Here is a 5862-nt window from a genome sequence, read left to right on the forward strand (position 1 = left end):
CCGTCCTGTCTCCTCTTTACGCTGCATGTTGGGGGAAAGTCATGTTGGAGAACTTGTAACGTCTGGCCAAGACATAAAAGCCATTTTCTTCTGCCTGCAAAGCCAAGTTCAATTAGTTACGGTGTGCCTGCTTTGAAGTGGCAGAAGTTAATATTAATGGAATACAAGCATTCTTCTATAAAGCAAGAATCTAAGCATTCTTCTATAAACATGTAGCTATGTTAAGCCTGATATCTTACAAGCTCCCAGCGGCGCATCATTGCAAAACAGGGAATTCTAGTTTCTCAATGATGTGTGTATGGATGTGCACTAATATATGGGGAGAGATGCACGCACACATATAATTATAATTATATTATATAATATCTATATAATTAGAGCTGTTTACTAGGTTGACTTTTTGGGAAAAAATAGAATTGTTCCTTAAAAGGCAAAAATAATTGCAGTGGAAATCTCACCCCCTCCGTTCCCGCACCAAAAAAAAAAATCAAAACAGTTTCTACCAGCTAAATTATTTCTCCGTCACAAATACCTGCTGTGCATGGAGATGTATATGTACTTGCATAAAAGATAACCCCCCCACACACACATACACAGTGCATATCATATGCAAAATGTGGGCCTTCGACCTGCCACTCATGCAGGACTGAGTGCTTCCTGTCCTGCTCCCTTCCTAGGTGTCAAATCATTCTCAAGTGGTGGTTGTGTTTGAGGCTGAAGAAGTAGGGGGCTATGCTGTTGACTGGTTTCAAAGTTGCTGTGGGGTCTGGTGGGATTGAAGTGGTCATCTGTATAGCTGCATTACACCAATATATAACTGCTTATGATGGTAGAGGTTGCTTCACTTTGCCCAACTGAAATCCACTCTATGTGAATAAAGCCCCTTTGCAGGAACAAGAGGGCATCCACATTTTCTGGCATAACTGTGTTTGAGTTAAAAATCACAGCCTACATGAGCATGGCTTAGCTGGTTGCAGCTTTTTAAGTATGGAGCAGCCTTCAGTGAATAGTGTGGCTGAGCCTGTGAGAGGACAAGGGCCCCAATTCAGCACCGGCCTTAGAGCTAGGGGAAGTCCAGAACTTGTGCATCACAGACAGTTGCACTGGCCTCGGTTTTCATCCGACATTAGAACTGGAAAAAATGCCCACCTTTGAACAGAACAGTTGTAACATTTAAGAAGTTTTTGCTCTGGAAATGTTTTGCTGGTGGAAAGCTTCATTTGCAGTTCAGCTTAATTAATGATTCTCAGAACACTTTACTGATGAAGATTTTCCATCTAGCTCCAATTTAAACTCATGCTTTAAACATAAGCATCCCCTTCTTATTCAGCCAAATGCTTGAGCCTGTACATCAGTCCCCTTGACCTGAATTAATTAGTTCCAATGCAGAGGTAGCTTTTCAAATAAACTTGATTTTTGTGATTGGAAAATATACAATGCCTACCTTCTTCAGCACTCCACCATGTATCCAACCCCTTCGCAGCCCATGATAACCCTAGAACGAATGCCTTTAAGCATAAGCATATCGTCTGGGCTGAATGCGTGGTGCTGTCATGTATATTGTATTGCTGAGATAAAGGCATGAATCCCTGGCTATTCTGCATGAGCCGTGGGAGGGAGGAAGGTCGTAGGGGAAAACAGGCTCCTACGCATTTACTGAGGTCACGGCATCAAGTTCACTCTAAACCTGCCTCCAGTTGCTTGAGTAATAAATGCCAGCCACTCCATACAAAGGGAGAAGGGAAATGAAGGGACAGGAGAGGTAATGTAGCTGCTATCCCCATTCCAAAGGGGAAGCACCTCTCGCTCTACCATTGAAAACAAATACAGTCAGCTCTGTCTAAATAACCAGCAGCAAGCACACCAGCAAGTAAATAAAAACCTCTCCAGAGGTGACTTTTCTACAAGGGCACTTGGTTGCATGTATTTGCTTCTGCTAAACAGCTAGATGCAGTCACGTTAGCAAGCACAAGGCCGGAGTCTGAGCCACTCCACAGCAAAAACACAATGGCTGTAGCTAAAGAGACCGGTTAGACTAAGTGGGTTACTGGTTGTGGCTGCTCCAGAGGAAAGGTGGCAAATCAGGCAGTGCAAGTTAGGTGCTCTGCTGCCCTTGGGCAGCAGCTCATGGGATCTATATGGGAGCAAGCTTTTCTGTCTCTTAGGAGATGCAAGTCAGCAAGTGGCAGGGTGTAGGTGGGGCTTTGGCTCTGTCCCTGCTTGCTATATGATGGGAGGTGGAGAGCTGGGTAATCCGGTGTGCAGCAGAGCAGCACTGTGGGATGTGGGAGCTACCCAAATCAGTGCTTCTCCGGTGGAAACAGGTCATCGCAGCCCTCAGTACAGAGCTCACGGCTTGATGACACAGTTCAGTCCCCAAACAGCCCCTCTGGTCTTTGTCTGGGTGCTTCTATGAGTTTGCCTTCATCTTGCTTAGTTGCCTGTGCATGCACAAGCATATGCAGGTGTGCACTTCCCACAACTGCTTGGGCCACTGAGTTGTACCAGGCCATGGAAGCATGCTTCAAAGCTTGCCCATGGGAGATCTTGTTCCAGAAAAGTTTGCACACCTGGCTAATGAGGGAGCATAGACAATCTCATGGGATCATGCAAGAGTAGGACTGGAAAGGCCCTCCAGAGGTCATCAAGACCTACCCCCTACCTGAGACAGGATCATCCCTAGCCATCCCATCCCATACAGATCCTCGTTTAGTGTCCTGCTGCTGCAAGCATTGCTAAAATAAGCTTGAGAGATCCAAGGAAGAAGGTCTTTCCCTCCCCACGACCTCTGCTCCCCCCACCCCTGCTACAGAGGAAGACAAGCTCCCTGCAGTCTTCATCAATCTGACCATGAGCTAAAATTCCTTCCTGATCCCAAATGTAGCCCTCAGTCTGATTCTGAGTGGAGGGGCAAGACCTTTTGTTAGGAAGCTCCAGGTTTTAGCCCCAGCCAGAGCATTGGTACAACCCAGTCAAAATCCCCAGCCTTGACTGTAGCCAACACCCAATGCCTCTGAATATGGTGTCAGGATTGGGCCCCAGAGCTGGGGAAACATAGCTGGCTGCCTGGATGGCTCAAGGTCAGGTGCTGTGGACTATTGGTGTGTCGAGTTCAAGCCCTGGAGACCTCCTGGAGTGGTAGAAGGCAGCAGGGGTAGCTGGCAGTACACCTGACCCAGGGCCATGTCAACCCATTCATTCCTATGGCAGGTTGACCTGTAGTCTGGGAAGCTCCACACAGGCCCCAGGTCAAGCCACTGCATTCTTATGGGAGGTTGACCTTGGGTCTGCAAAACCCTGGCCATACCCCAGTCAACCCACTTGTTACCACGGCAGGTTGACCTGGAGTCCAAAGAGCCCTGTTCCACGTCCAGGTCAACCACATGCACATCTACGGGAAGCTGAGCTGGGGTCTGGAAGCCCTGGCCAGCCTTCATATGACTTGCTTAAACAGCACCCTTCCAATTTCAGTTCTTGCTGGTCAAGGGAGTGGAATAACTTTGGGGTTAAATGAGAAGCTGCCACCTGCTTCTGGATGCTCCAGGACAAGAGGAGGGGTGAAACCCATGGGCACTGCGAGCAGAGGCTCAGCCCCTCCATCCCATGCTGTCTGCCGTGCCTACCCCTTCCTGTGGGCTGGTGTGATGGTGGGCTACAGAAAGCTTGATGCTTCTGATAGCAGGATTCCTGGGGGCCAGAAATGGGCAGGGGCCTAAGGGGGCTGTGTGGGGTTGAGTGGAGTCCGCTGGATTCACCCCACATCAGCATGTTGTCACCGCCTGCCTGCAGGGATGAGCAGGGAAGCCTGACCCAGGCCCCCTGCTCAGCCCCCAACCAGCCATTGGGTGTGGAAGCCACTGAGTGCCCCCCAGGCTCCTTTCCTGTGCAGGCCTGAGGGTTGGCCAGGGCCTGGTGCTGGTACCATCCCAGTGGGCTTTGCCCTGGGGACTCGCTCTGCAGCTTGCTCTTGCTCCCATCCCAGGATAATGACTCCCATCAGGCTCTTGCCGTCTTGCTAAACTGAAGTGAACAGGGGGAAAGAAGGTCTAAGGACAGAGTGCAGCTGTGACCACCCCCAGGCCTGCCCAGGTGGGAGCCGACGTTGCCCCTTCTCCCCACCAGCCCTCCAGCCAGGCCCAGGGAGATGAACAGGAGCTGATATGCAAAGCGCCTCCTTGACATTTCCTTGTCTCCCCTCCTCAGCCGCTGAAATTGCCAGTTTATAGCAGGGAACAGCAGGGAGCGCCGGGATGATTTCTCCTTTGACATTTAAATTGCAGACAACATTTCCAATTAAATTTCCTTTCCACGCTCACGCTCAGTGTTGGTTCAGGTGTTGCAGCCTCAGTGTTTTATTAGGCTGACGATTACCCATTGCCGGGCGGTTTGCTGTTCAGAGCTTGCTGGCATTTTGTTAGAAAAGGCGCCAAGAGCATCCCCTGCTCCTAACCTTTGGGAGAGGCTGGGACTGATGAACGGCCCCCTTCCTTGCCTGCTCTGGTGTGGCGGGATCTGCACCCCCGCCTAACTGACCCTGCACACGCTGTGAACCCCAGGCTCTCTATACATAGCAATGCTTCGCCTCTCGCTCTGGGGCTCTCTACTAGATCAGAGAGCAGTAAAGTCTCTGGGAGCCATGAGATCTCCACTGGTGTCGCCTTTCACAGGGAGGAGGCCCTTGGTTTAGCACCTGGCCTTGGCAGTTCTTAATGGCTCTATTTCCCCTCCGTGTCACTTTGTCAGGCAGATAAAGGCTCTTTTTCTCTTTCTTTTTCCCATCAGGAGGAGAGATGTTTCTTGTCAGGGTTTTTAATCTCTCGGGCTGTGCTGATAAACTGTAGTATACAGCTACAGGAGGAGAAAGGCATGGAAAGGGAGGAGGTTGGAGGAGGGAGAGGGATGGAAAGGAGGGGCAGGCTGAGCATGGAGGAAGTGCAGGTAAGTGTGCGCATGGGCAGTACAGTGCTACTACTTGGTGCCATGTGTTTCAAGCCCTCCGGTCTGCCTCAGGAGTCAAGGCTGATGGGAGCAGATTCCCACATGGTGACAGAATCCTACCCCTGGCTGAGATGCAACCCACGGGCCCCCCAGTTCACGGTGTGTCTAGATCTGGTCCATGGCCTGAATGAATGAATGAATCTGGGGGCGAGAGGGGGAGAGGACAAGGAAAAGAGGATGCCTCCAACTCCCTCCCCAGCATGGCTTGGGAGCAGGATGTGATGCTCAGCTGTCCCTAGGGAAGAGCCATCTTCGTACTAACCTTGGATAGGCTGCGACTCCTGCAGCAGGAGGACCCTGGAGTGATTTAAGGAATGTAGCAAGGCCAGGGCAGTCTCACTGGATTTGCACTGGGATAATGGGGGGCAGAGTTGGTCCTGTAACCTTAGTGACAATCTGTGGAAGCCCCTTGGGGGAACCCTTTTCACCCCTCTCATGCACTTCTTCCCGCATTGTACTGGACGTCCCCAGCCCCAGTGCCCTAGCTGGAGGGCTGCATGCTACAGCCTGGCTTGCACAGGAGCTGGTTCCCAAGTCCCATGGCCTCAGCCAGGTTCTACTGAGTTCTTTCCACCTGGCTTGTCTGGGCTGTATTGGAGGAGGCATCTCTGATGCCTGTGCCACGGGTCAGCCAAGCAGGCCAGGTAGCTTCGGTTTATAGAGGACCGTGCAAAGGTATATGAAGGGAGCCAGAAAGCAGCATGAGTGAGGTTGCTGTCTGCACAGATAAGAGCTGGGCTGATAGCAAGACGTGCTGCTTCTCAGTCTTGTATACCCACAGGTACCAGGTGGCTTCATCAGAAGTGCTCCTCTCTACAGCCCCCACACCTTTTATTAAGCTAGAGTTCCTCCACATTCTCACTT

Source organism: Alligator mississippiensis, chromosome 13 (assembly GCF_030867095.1).
Source record: "Alligator mississippiensis isolate rAllMis1 chromosome 13, rAllMis1, whole genome shotgun sequence".
NCBI lineage: Eukaryota > Metazoa > Chordata > Crocodylia > Alligatoridae > Alligator > Alligator mississippiensis.